Genomic DNA, 21,489 nt, shown 5'->3' with positions numbered 1-21,489 from the left:
TTTTCATCTCCTTTGAACCTTCACCCTCTCACTGTAAATGCATGGCCTCTAGTATTAGATATTTCAACTCAGGGAGAAAGATTTTAATCATCAACCCTATCAATGCACCTCATAATTTTATAGACTTGTAGCAAGACCCTCCTCAGCATCTGCCGCTCCAGAGATGGGCTTGAGATCGGTTAATGGGCTTGAGATTGGTACGATAGGTCACAACAACATCGAGGGCCGAAGGGCCTCTACTGTGCTGTAATGTTCTATATAAAACATCCTGAATTTTTCTAGCCTCTCCTTGTGGCCCATTATTCAGGCAGCACACTGGCTAACCTGTTCTGCACCCTCTCCGAAGCCTCCACATCTTTCCTGAAGTGTGGCAACCAGAACTGAATGCAATACTCTAAGTGTGGCCTAATCAAAGTCTTATGACGCTGCTTCTAAAGTCTTATATTCTATCCATGACTGGAGCATTACAGTGAAGAAATTGATGCTTCATGAATAATGAATGATCTGTGTGTAAATGAAATTCAAAAACATGGGCAATATTAATATTAGGAACATTGTAACGTGGGAGGAGAAGGAGGTCATTCAGCCCTTCGAGCCTGTTCCCCTGTTCAATAAGATCATGGCCGCTCTGTGGCCTAACTCCATATACTTGTCTTTGGCCCATAACTCTTAATACCTTTGCTTAACCAAAATTTATCAATCTCAAAATTTAAAATTAACAATATTGCATGCAATTCAAAAATGATTTGCAGCGTTAAAGAATAACTGATGAAAGTCATGTCAGTATGTTAAAAAAAAACAAGTAATTCCTTGCATTATCAAGCAATTCAAACCAGACTTCCAGAAGGTTCTGTATTAAAAGATTACTTGGCAGTGTTTAAAATCACAAGTCGTGAAGATATAAGTATGATGACTTCTATGTTACTCACAATGAATTACTTTGAAATGTGGTCCAGAAAAGCTATCAAAATAATCATTTGAGTCAGCTTTTAAGTGCTCATGAATACCACTCAATAAATACAGCATCACATTCAGACATGACCGACTGACGCTGAGACTTCTTCATTGGGTGATAACATGGGAAATTGTTTTCAGTTTAACCCATTTCTGACAGCTTAGAGCGTACAATATGAGTTTTCCCTGCTTCTAAGCAGCTGTAAACTCCAAGAAAAATAGGAGACTGTCGGAAAAGAATTGCAATAGATACCCTTTTCTTATTGAAAAAACACCCCAGCGAAACTTCTTCTGGATTTTCTGAAGAAGGGTCCGAACCCGAAACGTCAACTTACCTGCTCCTGTAATGCTGCCTGACATGCTGTGCTTCTCCATCTCCACACTGAGTTATGTCTGACTCCAGCATCTGCAGTTCTTGCTATCTCCGACTTTTTAAATATATGTATTCTTAGAATTTTTGGTAGCTCAGAACTTAAACATTGTTAAAAAGAAGCATGAAATAGAAATTTTTTGCATTGCACGCATCAGGACTGGAATGCCAGAAATCAGACATTAAAAGGGAATGCCACTTTATACAACATAAAAAGAGAATGTTTATTGATTAGATCACAATTAGCATTGAAAATCAACATAACCAGTTAACAGCCAATCCTTGACCTCAGACAAGGTGGGTAGACTCGGATTAATAATATACATTGCAAGGGTATGCAGCAGGGATTGACATTTTCTGTAGATCTCTCTCAATGAAGAAGTTTTAATATATGCATGAACTCCTTTTTGCCCATTAAAATAGGATCCTGTGTGAAATGATGTAACAACGAGCATATGAAAATGACTGCACTGTGAAACTGACTGGCAATCATAAATTGGTCTCTGTTATAACTCTTAGCACAGTCTAGGTAAAGTCAACCTGGACTCAAATGTTAACTCAGTTTCTTTCTCCACAGATTTTGCCTGACCTGTTGAGTTTTTTCCAGCATTTGCTGTCTGTTTCAGATTTCCAATGTCTGCTATATTTTGCCATCACTGTGTTGGATATATTGGTCGACCTTTTCCAACAGCAGAATCACGTCACTTATGAGATGCCACGTTCTGAGTTTCTGAGGCTAGCTGAGCAAGGTCAGTAGACTGTCTGCTGTGGACACGTACAGCCTGGAGCTGATGGTGCCCACCACAAGCTGCATTCATAGCCATTACTTTCCGTTCCTTGGGCATGAAATGTTACTCGGAATTGAATGAGACAATGAGCAGGGTGGGCGGTTACAGTGTCACTTTGACAGGCGAAAGCACTGGATTTGCATAATGCTAGATAATTGAAAGAGCAAATACATGAAGCAGCTTTTTGCAAAATTCCAGCCACGTTTAATTTGCTGCCATTTGATCACCCACTTGCTACTCAAAGTAAGATTGCTCAGGAGTCAGAAGCTGGCCAAAGGTAGTTTGCAACATGCCATTTGTGCTTGCAAAATGAACGTGGATTTCTCAATAATTTTGAGGTCAGCAGCAATGATGCCACAAAAGGCCAGTGCTGACAAAAGGCGAACCAGTATTCATGCAATTTCCAATGTTCCTGTGGGAGCCATGTATCTTCTGTTATGTAAGTGGAACGATGGTCTGGGTACAGCATGTCTCAGCGTATGGAGAGGTGCACTCAGTGCTCATCCACAAGGTATACTGTCGATGACTGCTCTGAGATCTGAGGACCTCTTCTGCTTCTTCTGTTCCCAATCCTGAGCATTTCCTAATGGGATGTTGCTTGCCGCAGCTGCCTACATAAGAAAGAGGACCAGAGATAACGGCAAACACAACGGTGGATGCAAATTCCCTCAGAAGATGAGGAGGACCCAGATCTGGCAGAGGTTGCAGTCCTAAGACCCTGCAAGGTATGTTGGATGCACATCAGTCCCAGAGCTCTTTGATCCTGACTACACCACCTAGGGATGAACGAGGCACAATATCTATACAGGGTCCCAAGACATTATGACGGAAATTTGCCAAATGCTGGAGCAGGGCCTGAGGGCTGTGATAGCGGGAGGCCATTGTTCCTTAGTGACTGTGAGGATGCAAACCACATTGAACTTCAATACAAGTGGCTCCTGCTGACGAGTCAGTCATGCACCAACAAATGTAGCAGGACAGTGATTGATTGCATCTGCATACAATCACGTTGGTACATTTTGATTTCTGATGATGTGGTCAGTGTTGCAGCCTGGACTGTAGGATTGAGAAACATGGCTTCAGTGCCCCTAGGTGCAGGATGACATTGACATACACACGTGGCACTGAGTGAGCACCGTGCCAACACTATGGAATTTATCAATGGGAATGGGTTCCATTCCATTAATTTGCAGAAGATCTGTGGTCACTATTATCTCTTCCTTGGGGCATGTGCCCACTACTCTGGCTGCTGCCATGGCTTCTAAAACCTGGGCAATCTCATATACCTGCTTCATATGAGGACCCAAGGTCCTTACCAGGATGTTTATGGGGTGTGGGGGGTGGAGAACAAGGGATATCCACTGCAGCCAGAGCTCATGATTCTACTTATGAGTCTCTGATTAATTTGGGGCACAGATGCAATGCTGACCATGCCACAACAAGAACAGTGGTGGAGCACAGTCTACCGTCGCATCCACTTATCTGAGCATCCATCCAATATAGTCCCAGCAGAGTAAGCTGCTCTATCCTGCTGTGCCATACTCTGCACAACTTAAGCAAGCAACAAAGTAATGTAATAGATGTTGTGGAGTTAGAAGAATGGGGGCAGTCTTCAGTGGAAGAGGACAAGGACACTGGAGAAGAGGAAGCTGTCATTGTCCTCCCTTCTCATTGTGCAAGGCCCCAAGCCAACCTTCCAGGTGAAGCAGCATTTTACTTGTGTTGCTTTCAATCTACCCTATTGCTCATAACTGAGTCTCCTTCACATTACTGAGACCAAACACAGACTAGATAATCATTGTATAGAACTCCTCCACACTGTCTACAAGAATGATCCCGACCTTTGTGTTGTTACCATTTCAATAAATCACTTTGCTTCCATGTTAGCATTTGAGACCTGAGCCTGTTACTGTCTTCTGGTAAAGCTCAATGCAAACCATCTCATTTTCTGCTTAGGCACTTTACAACCTCTAGGAATCCACAACTTCAGAACACAAATTCTATTCTCCATTTCTTTTCTGCAACCAACCTCTCCAGCCTCAGCCACGACGTGTTTTGCTCACTTTGTTCTCAGTTGAGCGGACACATATTCTCCTTTTCACACTTTCATTTATACCTCTTTTATATTTCTACCTCTCCTTCATCACCATTAGTGACCCCTTTGCCTTTCGTTCTGGATATGGCAATCTGTTCCACTAACTCCTCCTCTCTCTCTGTCAACAAATTTTGAAAAATGATTCTAACTCCTTTCAGTCCTGAAGCAGAGTCATACTGCTCTTGAAAAGTTGAATCTGTTTCTCTCTTCATGGATGCTGCCAGACCTGCTGAGTTTCTCCAGCATTTTCTGTTTTAATGTCAAATTATAATTGTCTTGTGAAGTTCAGCAATCATGATACCACAAGAATTATCAGGGACTTTCTATATATGTCAGTAGTTTGGTAGCTTAGTATTTTTGAAGTCTTCAGCTTACCTTTGTATTTCATATTTACATGTCTGAGCTTCCTCTGGTAACTGTTCACGGTGCACACTTTCATTACTTTCCCCACTAGATCATTCTAAACCTCATTATCATGTCAATAAAAAACTTCTTCCTTAATTGACCACTTCTCTCCAATTCTCTTACATGCAATAACTTGCATTTTAACTTGGCAATAACTTTGAACATTGTACATAGAATTATTTTGTCAGCTGTTTTAATAAGCTTGGAAAATTCCAGCACCAAAGAAGATAAGCCTTTCCTCTGAACTACCAAACAGGGAGAATGATCATTTTTCATGATACCTGTGAGCAAATATGAACTGAGAGGGCAGAGTCTTCCCTGGCACTGAGCGATATGGGCATTGCTGAGAAAATTGGGTGAAACAGGTGAGAACAGCAATAAAATTGAAAGGCAAACTTCCCAATTTTCCAACCAAGTATTGAAATGCGAGAGACTCATTTGTTCGCCTTGCCTCATTTAGATGTGATTTCCCATTCTTGCACTCACCAGGTAAAGGCTAGATAGCAATAATTCCCAACATAAAGGTCAGAGCAGTAACCTGGCAACTGCAACTCTCCACTCACTCCTCGAGTCCGTCACTCAGGGTAGGCTCTAGAGGCAGTGATTGCTTGTACGCACTCAACATGACCCCTTTCTCTGCCACATATTTTGGTGGTGAACACAAACGAACCTCATCGCACTCTCATGGCACACCTTTGATGCACATACAATATGGTTCTGCAATTCGTTGAAGTGGATCATAGAACATAGAATATTACCGCACAGTACAGGCCCTTCGGCCCTCAATGTTGTGCCGACCTGTCATACCGATCTTAAGCCCATCTAACCTACACTATTCCACGTACGTCCATATGCTTGTCCAATGACGACTTAAATGTACCTAAGTTGGCGAATCTACTACTGTTGCAGGCAAAGCGTTCCATTCCCTTACTACTCTCTGAGTAAAGAAACTACCTCTGACATCTGTCCGATATCTTTCACCCCTCAATTTAAAGCTATGCCCCCTCGTGCTCGCCGTCACCATCCTAGGAAAAAGGCTCTCCCTATCCACCCTATCTAACCCTCTGATTATTTTATATGTTTCAATTAAGTCAAATCTCAACCTTCTTCTCTCTAACGAAAACAGCTTCAAGTCCCTCAGCCTTTCCTCGTAAGACCTTCCCTCCATACCAGGCAACATCCTAGTAAATCTCCTCTGCACCCTTTCCAAAGCCTCCACATTCTTCTAATAATACGGTGACCAGAACTGTACACAATATTCCAAGTGCGGCCGCACCAGAGTTTTGTACAGCTTCACCATAACCTCTTGGTTCTGGAACTCGATCCCTCTATTAATAAAAGCTAAAATACTGTATACCTTCTTAAAAACCCTATCAGCCTGGGTGCAACTTTCAAGGATCTGTGTACATAGACACCGAGATCTCTCTGCTCATCTACACTACCAAGAATCTTACCATTAGCCCTGTACTTTGCATTCCGGTTACTCCTACCAAAGTGCATCACCTCACACTTGTCTGCATTAAACTCCATTTGCCACCTCTCAGCCCAGCTCCGCAGCTTATCTATGTCTCTCTGCAACGTACGGCATCCTTCGTCACTATCCACAACTCCACCGACCTTAGTGTCGTCTGCAAATTTACTAACCCATCCTTCTACACCCTCATCCAGGTCATTTATAAAAATGACAAACAGCAGTGGACCCAACACCGACCCTTGCGCTACACCACTAGTAACTGCTCTCCAGGATGAACATTTCCCATCAACTACCACCCTCTGTCTTCTTTCAGCAAGCCAATTTCCAATCCAAACTGCTATATCTCCCACAATTCCATTCCTCCGCATTTTGTACAATAACCTATTGTGGGGAACCTTATTGAACGCCTTGCTGAAATCCATATACACCACATCAACCGGTTTACTGTCATCTACCTGTTGGGTCACCTTCTCAAAGAACTCAATAAGGTTTGTGAGGCACATCTTTCCCTTCACAAAACCATGCTGACTATCCCTAATTAATTTATTCTTTTCTAGATGATTATAAATCCTATCCCTTATAACCTTTTCCAACACTTTACCAACAACTGAGGTAAGGCTCACTGGTCTATAATTACCAGGGTTGTCTCTACTCCCCTTCTTGAACAGGGGAACCACATTTGCCGCCAGTCGTCTGGCACTATTCCTGCAGACAATTACGAGTTATGGATCAATGCCAAAGGCTCGGCAATCTCCTCCCTGACTTCCCAGAGGATCCTAGGATAAATCCCATCTGGCCCAGGGGACTTATCTATCTTCACCTTCTGAAGGATTTCTAATACCTCTTCCTTGTGAACCTCAATCCCACCTAGTCTAGTAGCCTGTATCTCAATATTCTCCTCGACAACACTGTCATTTTCTAGAGTGAATACTGTTGAAAAATATTCATTTAGTTCTTCCCCTATCTCCTCTGACTCCACACACAACTTACGACTACTATCCTTGATTGGCCATAATCTTACTTTCAAACACCTTTCACTGTAATGCTGCTGGTAGGAAAGGCAAAACAGGGCAAGACAGAGATGCTGTGAGCTTCCAAATAAATGCAAAGTGAGTGAGCACAATGAGAGTGACCAAGGAGTCCTGGTACCCAACTGATAGATTAGAGCAGGTTGGATCCCAGGACTCCTTGGTCACTCTCATTGTGCTCACTCACTTTGCATTTACTTGGACGCTCACAGCATCTCTGCTTTGCCCTGCTTTGCCTTTCCTCGCCAAGTCTTGACTTGCCTCTTTGCAGTTGGTCCTCTCAGTCAGTTCTTCAACAGCGTTTCTGTCCTGACTTGCCTTTCAGTACAAGCGCAAAGCCAGGCAGCCGGCATAGCTGTCAGCAGTCATCAGTCAAAGGGGGTGGACATGTTGCTGTACAGTACTCTGTTACGTCAATCTCATAGCTAAACCATGTGTCAACAGCAGATGTGGCAAACACACACTGCACCTGCTTCACTTGATTGGCCATGTCTCACCGTAGACTTCAGAGTAGACCTCAGAACCTAATATCTTCAGTCAGGGGATCTCAGTACAGTATATAAAGGGCAATCTCTGATATTAGATATCAGCTGAGCATGGTCAGTTGGCTGCTTGTAATCATTGCATTCTGGATCTTTTCTGGGCAGCAGATGATGAAACAAAAGTCAGGTATCCCACAAACCATTGTGGTTCATTATGTTCTATTGTAGGCCTTTACTATCCTGAAAAATGACAATGAGGGGGATTGAGTTGGTTGAAAATGGCTTGCATAGCTGCTGACACTAGTGTAGAAGAGAATAAAGTCACTAGATGTCCCGAATGGGTGAGTAGGAAGTTTAGCGGTGAGGGTTTAGGTAGTTGACAGCAAGTGACGGAAGACTTTACATGTGACAGTTAGAGTGGCAGAACATGAGCCTTGGTGGGATGTCTGTAATAGAAGAGATTGAGTGAGTGTGAGGTAGCAGGAGAAGCTGGTGGCATTTTTTCCCTGGGGGAGTAGAATCGGTCATTGAGCTTCATCCTGCATTTCTGGCCATTCTTCTGGATGGTGAATCCACAATTGACACTAGGTGGCAACCTCAGCCCTGGCTAGCAGTGTCTGGCAGTGTGGTCATCTCTGTTGGTCCTGAAGGAAGAGGAAGACCCTCCTCTTCACCTCCACTATGGCATCAGACCCTTTTCTGCCAAGCAGGGTGCTTAACTCCTACCACCTCATCCTGCCTCCTCGACCTGTCCGTCCTCCCCGGACTGACCTATCCCCTCCCTACCTCCCCACCTATACCCTCCTCTCCACCTATCTTCTCCTCTATCCATCTTTGGTCCACCTCCCCCTCTCTCCCTATTTATTTCAGAACCCTCTCCCCATCCCCCTCTCTGATGAAGGGTCTAGGCCCGAAACGTCAGCTTTTGTGCTCCTGAGATGCTGCTTGGCCTGCTGTGTTCATCCAGCTCCACACTTTGTTATCTTGCTTATCTCCCTCTGTCTGACATATCTGGTGAAATTGACATGAACAATGCAAGGCAGCTCCACACTGGCAGCCTTTCACCCAGTGCAGGATTGAGCTTTAAAAATGGCACCGGTGCCAAAAAAACTGAGACTGCTCTGTAGTTGTGGGAATTCATCTTCCAGAACTCCTTTCTAAGTACTTGTATCAGTCCTCTGACAGCGTCAGAGGAGCTATGGAGAGGGTAGTGGTATTGACATGATGCAGAAATGCTACATTGGGGTATGCCTCACTTTGCTTCATTTCAGGTAAACTTTCATGTCGCTGTATTCAGGGAGTTTTCGGAGAATTTTTTCCATGTGATTCCTCAACCTTAGATGCTCTGGCTCCTCTGAGAAAAATGCCATCTATTTTAGATGGGTGTCTCTGCCACTGTAATCATGTTGTAGTGTGGTTCTTTGGGTCTTCAGACAAGATCAATATCACTTTTGTGTTCCTTTTAATAATGTTTAATAACAGACTGTACATGATGGTAAGGCTGCAGAGCATTATGCTCTGTGCTGTACAGGTTCCAATCTTCCAGCAGAGTACTAGGACATGACTACTGAAGTCACAGCTGCATCACAGCTTGCTTCAAAGATTTATCTATATATTTATGATACTCTATCTCTACAGTTTGCAAATCTTTACTTTCTGTTGTCACATTTTACTCATTTTAAAATTCCTGTATCTACGTTGAAAATAATAAATGCCTGTTCAGATTTGGCACAATGTCATTATGCCTTCCCATCAGGGGTGGTGCTATAATGCTTCGGATGTGTAATGCCAAACTCCTTAGACAGTTCTGCAGAGAAGTTCCTGCGCTCAACCAACTCTCATTCACTGTTTGCTAATTTGAAACAAACTGCTACGCAAAACTAAAAAACAAAATTTTTTTTCAATTTTTTTTATTATTTAAGATATGGTTTGCAAAATAAACAGATGTAAGATTACACTGAAATATAAAGTTAGATTTGTGTATTTAAGCATTTAATTAATGTTTTTATTTAAAGGCATCAAACTCTTTCAAAAGCTTGCATGTAGACTAATTGTTTTTGCGTTAAAGCTTTGACATTCTTTGTTTAAGACAGAACTTGAACTTTGAACATTTCAATGGAGAGTGCCCCAGCACACATAGCAGTATTTTACAATGCAAATGAATAACAATTCTCTTCATCTTCCAACAATACCTACTTTTGAAAATATTTGAGGAAAGGCTAACGAAGAAATGTCCAACATTTCATTCCAGTGGTGTTTGTATTAATTTTAAAACCTTTGTGAGTAAGAGAGAAAGTACTAAAAGGCAGGATTCACCACAAGCATGCTGACATGTCCATGACAGATGTTAAGTCAACTTCACCTTCAATGGAAAATTGAATCGTGCCTTTAGTGTTTCATAACATTTCTGTTCGAGGGCCATTTGAAAAAAAAACATAAAATGAATGATAAACTTCAATAGCTTCTCAATTTTTATTTAAAATGAGTTGGCACATATTTTTTTCTCTCATTTCATGGGGAATGTAATTTGGGATAGAGAGAGATGATGGGTTATGCTGATTTTGTAACTTGCCCCTTGGAGATGAGCGAATTCATCTACAGATGATGCAATTTAGTGACAACCTGCACTCTGAAAGATCAGGTGTAGTTTCTCTGTATTGCACATATTTGAGCTGCAAATTATAGAATATTGTCATCACGAGTGAAACCAGTATCCTATCATAAACATCAATTATGCCTTCAATTTTGTTGAAATTGGGGTAAACTTCATCTTAAGAAAGACATCTAGTTTTTATATTTGCTGTGTTAATTTCAGATGACAAATTTCTTCAAGCACAGATCAAAAAATGACACTTCCCGGCAAGGTTTGATGTCTGGAGTCAGGGTTTTGAGGTCAAATATGCTTCTGGGTCATGATTCCGCCCACCCCCCTTACCCCCCAGATACATTAGTGCCTGATCCCGAAGAGGTTTTTACTCAGGTTGGAAAACTGTGAACAGAAAATGTGCTCACTATCCAATTAAGGACAGTGTGTGGTTCTCAAGACTGGAGACTCTCCAAAACCGAGATTTCATCAGTCCCAATATCAGGGGTGAGGGGGGAGTGCTGCCAATATGGCTAGAACAAAGATAGGGTGCGTCAAAGTGGAGGTGTTTGTTGCAGACTTACTTGATAGTCTAGGTTAGGATTCCCACTGCTGCCTGAAGGTTACTGTGTACAGTTTTGTCCCTCACTTGAGGAAGGATGTCATTGCATCGGAGACAATTTTGAGAAGGTTCACTTGATTAATTCCAGAGTTGAAAATTCTGTCTTATGAGGAAGGTTAAGCAACATAGACCTCTACTTGCTAGAGTTTAGAAGGTCAAGAAGCGATCTAATTGAGATAGAAAAGATGTTAAAGTAGATTGGCAAAGTAAGTGGAAAGTAGATGTTTCCCCTCGTGGGGCAATCTAGAATGAGAGGTTGTTGTTTTGCACTAAGGGATGGCAGATTTTAAACAGTGATGAGGAGAAATTACTTTTCTCAAAGCATTGTGAATCTATCAAATTCACTACCCCAGAGAGCATTGGATGTCAGAACTCTGAATAAATTTAAGAAGGAGAAGGACAGATTTTTATTTAGCAAAGGATTAAAAGGTTGTGGGGAGCGGGCAGGAAACTGGAGTTGAAGCCAAGATGAGAACAGCCATGATCATATAAAGTGGCATAGCAGACTCAAAGGCTGAATGGCCTTCACCTGGCTCCATATTCTGATGTTTGTATTATGGCAGAGCTACCCCATCCACTGTGGCCTGTATATGCAATTGAGGCCATTTCACAAGCAAGGCCTTAGGAACCGTGAAGATCGGAAATGGAAGAGGGGCATTGGCTACCTGGTCTAGTGCCTGCAGGTTTCCTTCACCCACAGCAGGGAGCCCAGTAGGCCAACTGGAAAATTCCAGTCAGCCTTGGCAGAAAGACTTGAAGAGCCTTGGCAGATGCCTTATTTGCTGCCAGTTACGAGGGCAGACATTTTCCTCTGAACTTGCAACTTCGAGTTGTGAGAGAAACCCGCACATTGGCCAGTGGACAGAACCTTGCTGGACCTCTTTGACCTTTTGCCCAATCATAAGTGCTTAATCACAAATCCCCGATGTCAGCCTCAGGACTAGATCTCCACTTTTTCAAATTCCTGAAGCTGTAAGTTGGAAATCAAACCTATTTTTGAATGGGTTATAGTTAACATTCAAAACAAAACTTGATGATTTACATCAAATTTTGTTTGTCCAGCCGCTGGGGGTGAATGAAAGTTAATCATTTGTTTGTACTTAGCTTTATTTTAATCTCCAAAAAAAATTCTAATCTCATGTAAAAAATATGTTACTTGAGGTAATTTCTGTCAGTATTTATAATCAACAGTTAGACATGTCATTCATGGGGGAATATTGATTGTAAAACTGGCTCCTCTCACATACTTCCAAACAACAGTGAGATTTGCTGGCTAACTTTTGTTGGATTAAAACTAAGAATACATTTTATTAAAGCTGCCATGTGTTTATTTTTATGTTCCAGAGAGGCACATCCATGTAGAGTGGAATCTGAATATTTATTTATGCAGCATTGGCTTTTATTTGTTGAAGAAGTTGCTTATAATCCAGAAATCAACCACAATAAATTATAGCGTTTGTGAAGTGCTACCATCACAGCACTCTCTCCTCACCCCTAGGAGGGCTGTCGCAGCTACCATCTAGGTGCTACTCAATGGTGCCACTCATATAGCTATGACGATATGATGGGATAAAGGGCCTCTATCTCATCAGTAATTTTTTTGTCTTTCTACATTTAATACATGCTGAGAGATGCTGAGGATCCAGTAGTGAACGAATCCGCACATCCTGTGCCTTAACTGTCCCAACTTCTAGCTTCCTCCTCCACAGTGTTAGCAATCTACAGAGGCCCCTCCAGCTAAACTGCCAAATCCTATCAAACCATTCCAATGTTCTGAAAATCCAGGAGTCCACTACAGAATTGGTAAATGCAATGACCCTTACAACAGTCAAAGTTCAGGATCACGCTAAATGCTACTAAAACCCAAGACTGCACACCCAGTGTGAATTCTGTTATTTAACAAGGAGAGGGTGGCTGTGTATTTATTATCAATTCATTTGTAGACAGTCTGATACAATTTCACACATAAAAGCATAGTTTTTTCTCCACATGGTTACATACAATTCCAATCACTAATCTAAACTTATTTAACTCATTGATCTTTGACAATGATATTTCCAGCATTGGCATTACCATCCAAGTGAAAGTCATTCTGTACACCTTGGCTAATGAGGAAGCCAAAAGATACCAACGTGATTGACAAATTGGAACTTACCAGTGAAGATATTTGGTTCATGGTTACCAAAGTCCACACTTACAATTTTTTCTCCATCTTTCCAGGACACATGTGATTTAATTGACCATTATCCCTGCTCAAAATGAATGACGAATTCGTGAAAACAGGGTAAACCATTGCTTTCAGCTCATGCAACAACATTCGTCATGTGCTTAGGAACCAGTGAGAAGGACAAAATTAGATGATTTATTGCTCCCTTGATTTTCTTTCAGATCATGATTTTGTCTCATATCAAAAATTATTGGTCATTTTCAGAGCCAAGAGTTGTTACAAGAATTTTCAAGGGAATATATATTTTTTGCAATAGTTAAGTGTTTCCATCAATAACAAGGCACCAGGAGAAGGATTGCCAGGTTTAGATGCGTGCTTCAGAATTTGATCTTTACCCAGAGTTTTGATTCAATCAGTGCAAGAAAACTTCCAACTTGGCAAAGAACAAACAATAGATCAAAGTCTTCTTACAGTGAAAAGACACACTGCCACGATCCAGGAGCTCCCAAAAAAAAAAGAGAATGCCAAATGGGGTTTGAAAGCATGTGTGCAATGTAATGCGTCATCTGGATCTCGTTGGAATTGGAAGCCATGTAAAGGGGAAGGAAAAGAAATATCCCAGTCTAATCTTGCACATGACATGAGACTCAAGCAAGTGGAACAATCGTTTCATCAGGGCTATGCTCTTGACGTGAATAATCTTTAAGTTTGGCCACAATTATTTGAAGACTTGAAATACTTTTGGCATCGATGTTGCTGATGCTGTTAAATTGAACAGTAAAGAAATGTCAAGAGAAATTAGAACACTGACCAAGGGGAAAATATCCTTTTCATAAGCCGGAAACATGTTTTTGGCTGACTGGATTCTAAGTCATTAGTTATTGAGCCATTATTTGAATTGCCATCTGTACTCAGGTGACAGTCCCATCAGGCAGGAGTAACAGCCATTGTGAACATTACATGAGTTTGATTCCAATATTCTGTTTTCTGTGTGAGAGAGGAGAGTGTGATCATGTCTGACCAAGCCTCTGGCATATGACGAAACGATTGGCTGTCACCCCCAGTTCTAACTCCTGCCTGCTACATCAGAAAGACATTCTGTCAGGGCTCAGAGAGAAAGTGGGGCCAAATGCAAAGATGAATCTTGTCTTTACAGCATGCTGTCATCCCATATACTACAACTTCACTCGAGTTAGCAGTGACGCAGCTTTACTAGTCAGTTGTAGATTAACAGCGCTATCAAGAATGCTAAATCTAGGGTGTAAACTATAGACAAGCTGTGGCATCAGAGAATGGATATTATAATGCGTTTAGTTGGAGGAACACAGCAGGCCAGGCAGCATCAAAGGAACAGGTAAGCTGATGTTTTGGTTTTCTGATTTCTGAACAAGAGTCCTGACCGAAGCATCAGTTTTCCTGCTCCTCTGATGCTGCCTGGCCTGCTGTGTTCCTCCAGCTCCACACTGTGTTATCTCTGATTCCAGCATCTGCTGTTCTTGTTAATTCAGAAGAAAGGCCTGTTTCTGGCAGAAAGGAATAACGTCAACAATTTAAACATAATGATGTTTTGGATGTCAGATCGGTGAATTCAGTGGGAGAAACCCTTGATTAAGTTTCTCACATAAACTTATGCTTCTTCAATATGTCAGTTAGGTTGGTGTTCAGGAAGAATGGCCAGGATTCTGCCAAACAGCCTGTGGAGAACATCTGTCAGTTCCATGGGAAACTTGATTGAATTATGTGACTTTCAAGCACCTAAAAGTTCACCTTTGCGCTTTCCATATCATTGGGATTCCAGGTGGCGAAGTCTAACCTGCCAAAGGTTAGCTGCAAATTCAGAGGCCATCAACCCTCCATGCCACCACTGCCATTGTGAAGGGACAGGGAGAGTGGCAGTTGATGGTAATTCTCTCGTCAGAGACCAGAAACCAAAAGTGAGTGACTGAAGGCAAGAACACCAGCTCAAGGTTGAAAGAGAGAGAGAAGGAATGTCAGAGCTGAGGGCAGTGTGGGTGGGTGGTTCTCAGTTTCAGTTTTAATTCTGTTTCTCTTCAGGCAATGCTGCCTGACCAGCTGGGTATTTAGAGCTCTTTTATTTTTGTTTTTGTTTTGTTTTTTTTTATTTTCCAGATCTGTATAAATTGAAAGGTCTATTGTTTTGACTGCAGTAACATGAGCCAACAGCTTGCGTGCTGTCCCTAAACCACATGGACTACCCTGAATGAATTGGCCCAAATTGGAACTAGTTGTATTCAAATTTAAACTCACATCATGTTTCCTTCATTCTCTGGTTCTTTCCCAACTCACTGTTGTTAAGACACTGACTAGTGTTGGGATTGAATTCCACTTGTACTGGCAATCCTTTGATTCCAAAACTACACAGTAATTGTTCATGGGGGAGCCTAAACAGTCTTTATCCTCTTGATAACTGACCCCAGCTTTGACCCAATACCCTTGCACAATAATCTGGACAGTCTCCAGAAAGACTCAAAAACAGAAATTGCTGGCGAAACTCAGCAGATCTGGCAGTATCTGTGGAGAGAAGACAGATTTAATTTTTTGGAGCCAGTGACCCTTCGTCAGAGCTCGGCACTCTGACTCAGACTCATTGTTTTGAAATGAAGCAGTTTGATTATTTTGCCTGTCATAAAGACATGGCAGCATAATCCACAGGTATTCTTTTTATTAACATTGTGCCTTTAACAATTCTTTACCTTAATCCAACCAGCTCAGTGAAGAAATAGTCCCAAGTGACATCACAGAGCAGTAACTACTGCAAGTTTAAGACTTTAGATCTCAAAATAATTCATTTTACTATAGACTTTATTATTGGGACAAATGCATGATACCTGATGCATGAATGTTTTCTGAGCCCTGATAATATTTGCTGAAATTACCTCACTACAGGACAAAGCTGTAAAAGATTTACAACCTTGATTTTCATAGTTTTTTCTTCCAAGAAGTCATTCAAAGTGATGACTGTGTGCAAATACTGCTGCTGGTATTTTACAAAATGCCATTTCCTTATTGGGAAAGCTACAAAACCAGCCAGCTGGAGTACCACACAAAGGCAAACAAAATGGTGCCGTGTAGATTCACTGCAGGGACAAAAGCACCAATTCTTAAGAAAGACATCTTACCCCCATGGTGGGAGAGTCCAAAACTAGAGGGCATAGGTTAAAGGTGAGAGGGGAAAGATATATAAGGGAGCTCAGGGGAAATTTTTTCACACAGATGGTGGCATGTAAATGTAATGAGCTGCCAGAGGAAGTGATTGAAGCTGGTAGGATTGCAGCATTTAAAGGGCGTCTGGATGGAGATATGAATAGGAAGGGTTTACGGGTTATGGACCAAATGCTGGCAAATGGGATTAGATTCAGATAGAACATCTGGTCAACATGGACGAGTTGGACCGAAGGTTCTGCTTCCATGCTGTATGTCTGATTGATTGATTTATTCCTATGTGTATCTAAGTACAATGAAAAGCTTTGTTTATGAACTGTACCGGCACGTCGTAGTAAGCAAGGACATGCAGATCAGAGGTTGTAAAAAGACTTAGATAATATAGGTTACATTGCATAAGGCATGCGCAAGGTGAGATCAATGTTAGTAAGATCAGCATTATTTGAGGCCAGAGAATCCATTCATCAGTCTAATAATGGCCAAGAAGAAGCTATTCCAGAATCTTCTGACACATGTGTTCAAGCTTCTGTATCTTCTGGCTGATGGAAGAGGTTGTAGGAGATCATTACAGGGAGGGGTGCGATGGGTCTTTGATGATGATAGCAGCCTTTCTGTGGCAGCGACCCATGTAAGTGGAATCCATGGATGGGTGGTTGGCTTCTGTGCTGGTCTGGGCTGTGCACACCACCTTCTGTAGTTTCTTATGGTCCTGGGCGGAGACGTTGCCGTACCAGGCTGCTATGCACCTGGAGAGGAAGCTTTCAAGTTGCCGTACCAGGCTGCTATGCACCTGGAGAGGAAGCTTTCAAGTTGCCGTACCAGGCTGCTATGCACCTGGAGAGGAAGCTTTCAAGTTGCCGTACCAGGCTGCTATGCACCTGGAGAGGAAGCTTTCAAGTTGCCGTACCAGGCTGCTATGCACCTGGAGAGGAAGCTTTCAAGTTGCCGTACCAGGCTGCTATGCACCTGGAGAGGAAGCTTTCAAGTTGCCGTACCAGGCTGCTATGCACCTGGAGAGGAAGCTTTCAAGTTGCCGTACCAGGCTGCTATGCACCTGGAGAGGAAGCTTTCAAGTTGCCGTACCAGGCTGCTATGCACCTGGAGAGGAAGCTTTCAATGGTGTATCTATAGGAGTTGGTGAGGGTCCTCCAAATTTCCTGTGCTGCCTGAGGAAGAAGATGCATTGTTGTGCCTTCTTGACCGTCACATCCGCATGGGAAGTCCCGGACAGGTCATCGGGTATCATCACTCTGAGGAGCTTGACCCTCTTCACCCTCTCAACCTCAGTTCCGTTGATGTAAATGGGTGGATGTTCTCCTTCTTTCTTTCTGAAATCAGTGATGAGTTCTTTAGTATTGCTGATGTTGAGAGAGAGGATGTTCTCATTGCGTCACATCACCAACCCCTTTATCTCCCTTCTGTATTTTGACTTGTCATTGTTAGATATCCATCTCACCATGATGGCATCGTCAGTGAACTTGCAGATGGCATTCATTCAGAATTTGGCAACACAGTCATGGGTGTACAGGGAGCACAGTCGGGGGCTGAGGAAGCATCCTTGGGGGGTGGGTCCTGTGTTGAGTCAGTTTCGTTGGGACAGTTATTTAAAGTAAACACACTCCTTCGATGCACATTTTTTGGATCTATCTGTTCTGTCTTGCTCGTGCTTCTTTTCACCCTGGTGCCAGATTCTGCAATGTGCTGACAGCTTATGTTCATCAACATTCGAGGTTGCACAGTCGAAGGTGCTTGACTCATTGGTGTATAGGAGTAATATCCCTGTATTGTAGTCCAGCCTCTCTGAAGCCAATGACCAGGCTGTTATGTACCATTAGAACTTTGTTGCTGTGTGAACATGCTCATCAAAATTGATCTTGTTTAAATGTTGCAATAAAATGACAATTACCTATCCTCACTAACAGTGGCCGATGGGTCAGAAAGGATCCAGCTGCAGAGGGCAGAGCCCAGACCAAGGTCCTGGAGTTTTGAGATCAGTCTGAAGGAGATAATGATGTTGAAGGCGGAGTTGTATTTAATGAGTAAAGAAGTCTGATGTAGGTGGCTTTGTTGTCCAGATGTTCCAGGGATGAGTGCAGGGCGAGGGGTATGCCATCAGTTGTGGACCTGTTATGTTGGTAGGCAATTTGTAGGGGACTGAGGCGGGTTGGGAGACTGAAGTTGATGCAGTCCATGACCAGCCTCTCGAAACACTCCATGATTATTGAGGTCAGAGCCACTGGGCGGTAGTCATTAAGGCACACTGCATGTGCTTCCTTAGGTACAGGGATGATGGTAGTCTTGCTGAAGCAGGTGGGGGTTTCACAACTTGTCGGAGGGAGAGGTTGACTATGTCAGTGAATACCTCTGCCAGTCAGTGTAGACAGGATCTGTGTGCTCAGCTGGGGACACTGCCTGGACCTAAAGCTTTCCTTGGGTTGACTCCCCAAAAGACCGATCTGATGTCTGCAGTGGCATCGGAGGGAACAGGTGTGTCCAGGGCTGTCGGGACAGGTGCCACCCCACTGCTGGCATTCTGCTCAAACTGAACATAGTAAGCTTTGAGGGCAGCAGAGAGGAATGTGTATTTGCCCGCTATCTTCCGCTGCTTCATTTTGTTTCCCTTTAAGTTGTTTAGGCCTTGCCACAGGTGGCAGGATTCTGCTTGGCAGGTTTAGGCCTCTAACTTGGTCTGGTACTGCCCCCGTGCATTCCTGATGGTTTGGCCGAGGTCATTTCTGGATTTCCTGTATTCGTCCTGGTCACCTGACTTAAATGTTGCACATCTGGTCTTCAGTTGGGAGTGGACTTCCTGGTTCATCCCAGGTTCATGGCTGGGGAGCATCTGGATTGTCTTCTTTGGTACACAGCCCTCCATGCATATGCCAATGAAGTCTGTGACGATGGCGGTGTATCCATCTACATTTTCCACTGAGTACTTGAACACGGTCCAGTTCATCGATTCCAAGCAGCCCCAGAGATGGTCTTCCACAGCCTTGGACCAGCGCTGTTTCCTTTTGCGAGGCGTTCTCTCATTTCAGGATTTGCTTGTAAGCTGGGAGGAGGAACTAAGCGCTGTGATCAGATTTTCTGAAGTGCGGGCAGGGGATGGAGTGATAGGCATCTTTGATGGTCATATAACAGTGGCCCAGAATGTAGGGCAGGAGATGTGTTGGTGATACTTTGGCAGCACCCTCTTGAAGTTGGCTCGGTTGAAGTCACCAGTCACAATAAATAGGGCCTTGGGGAATTTTGTCTCGAGAGTGTTTGTGACAGTGTAAATCACATCTAGGGCATTCTTCAAATCTACATGGGGGTGTAGGTAGACACTCTCAGGATGGCGGTGGCGAACTCAAGCGGCAGATAGTAAGGATGCCATTTTATTGTAATGCTTTCTAAGAACAGGGATCTCTATGACACTAAGAAGTATGTACTTTATCCGAGCTTAGAAGGTTAATGAGTGAGCCCTTCCTCAACAACTGACCTGTCACAGGTACATTTGACTTCAATAGAATTGTTAGGACTGGCCAAATCATAGCCTTCGTGAAGACAAGGTCTTACCTCCATAGTGAGGACATTCATTAAATAAAGACACACCATCAGTGCACTAAACAGGGCAGTATAATTAATCTACAATAACATTCTGATGCAGCAGACTTGAATACCAGAATAATCTATAATCTCTGTGATCTTGAAATATTTCTCATGCCTCAATTAAGAGATAGGACAAACAATTGGCAGATTGGGTCTGGGAGGGGAAAAATGCGAGTTTTCCACTTTTGTAAGAGCAAAGAAAAGCAATATATATTTTAAATGGGGAGACTACAAGAACAATACAGTTAAAGTGATTTGGGTATCTTTTTATATGAATAACCAAAGGCAGTGGAAGCTGGGACGTTGTATATATTCCAACCTGAGTTAAACAGGTATTTTATCCACCAGGTAGTCAAAAGTTTTGCAAGACACCAAGAAAGTGGAGTTGAGACTACAGTCAAATCAGGCATGTGCTAAAGAAAGGCAAAGCAATCTCAAGGTGCCAATTCATTTTCTCCTGCACCTAATTCTTAGGCCTTTTCGTCTTGGATTCCAACCTTAAATTAATGCATTATGTAGAAGGGCAAACTAGCAGCTGCAGCAGCACACATTAAAATGTGGTACAAACCTAATCTTTCAAATCAGTTTGCTAAAGTATGAACAACGTAGTAGATTAGAGCATATCTTCACAGCCCTCTCAACAGTGGAATATTATCACTGCTGTTTCTGACTTCCCACTCTCATTTCCATCAGTGTCCTTGGATGCATCTCATTCTGTACTGGTGTTTTGTTTAATTTAATATCTCCTCCTCAATTTTAAAACATTCAAGTGGAATAATGATCTCCTTCACTGAGGCCTTGGTAGCATCTTCTTCCTGGTGTCCTCATGAATCCTTAATCAACATAACTGATCACTTCTCTCACTGCTGCTTGAGGAATGTTGCTTTACGTAAACCGGTGACCCTGTTTCCCTAAAGTACAACTTTGACAGCAAGTCATTTTGGAACATTCTGGGTCTGCAGATGGTGGAATATAAATGCAGATTCTTCCGATCTATTTAAGAAATTGACCCTCTACTATCTATTTAATCCAGTCAGCCTACTGGGCAAAAAACTTATTTTCTTGACTCCAGATTACAAGCTTCACAGAAATAAAAATTAATTCTTTTGTTTGCATGTATCAGCTGTTCAAAAGGTACAGACCAGGTGGATGGTATCAACTACTCATAGCCCGCATTACCATCAATTTAACTACTCTTCATCCCTGGCTTACTATCAAGAATCCATTTGTCTGCCTAGACTTCTCTCTCTCTCTCCCTCTCTCTTTCTCTCTCTGTCTCTCTCTCTCTCACACACTCTCTCTCTTTCTCTTTCACTTTCTGTCTCTCTTTACCTATATCAACACCGATACCAGTCCCATCCCCAGTCCTGACTTCATCTTCACCTATTGACTCTTCCTTCCTTCACAATCCCTCTTCAGCAGAAATATTGTCTTTTCCTTGCTGCTATTAATTCCAAGGAAGGGTCACTGGCCTTTGTTTTCTCGCACAGATGCAGCCAGACCTGTAAGAGTTTCTCCGGCAATTTCTTTTTCATTTGTTTCAACTTGGTCAATGCTTACTTTGTCGATTGTATACATCTGTGTCTGTCTAACTAGTGTCTCAGGCTTCATGTAAACCCAAAGTCAAAGACAGACAGTAGATTGCAAACAGTATGGTACTGGGCGACTGGTGGCCCTTGTCTGATTGAATTTCTATCAGTACATTGTATTATGTACAATGTTTTGCATTTTGTAATTGATGGGACA

At 42.5% G+C, this 21,489-nt stretch overlaps 1 long non-coding RNA gene and 1 other non-coding gene across 2 annotated transcripts in view; one reads left to right on the top strand and one right to left on the bottom strand.

The window, feature by feature from the left end:
* Positions 1-21,489, bottom strand: part of LOC132210859 (uncharacterized) — an 85,158-nt gene that overhangs the window by 49,608 nt on the left and 14,061 nt on the right. The gene's annotated exons all lie outside the window — the stretch shown is intronic.
* Positions 17,765-18,010, top strand: LOC125463887 (small nucleolar RNA SNORA53). Its single transcript, XR_007249928.1, has one exon. It is a non-coding gene; the product is annotated as a small nucleolar RNA SNORA53 (small nucleolar RNA).

Source organism: Stegostoma tigrinum, chromosome 22 (assembly GCF_030684315.1).
Source record: "Stegostoma tigrinum isolate sSteTig4 chromosome 22, sSteTig4.hap1, whole genome shotgun sequence".
Lineage (NCBI taxonomy): Eukaryota > Metazoa > Chordata > Chondrichthyes > Orectolobiformes > Stegostomatidae > Stegostoma > Stegostoma tigrinum.
This window is presented reverse-complemented; position numbering and strand designations above follow the sequence as displayed.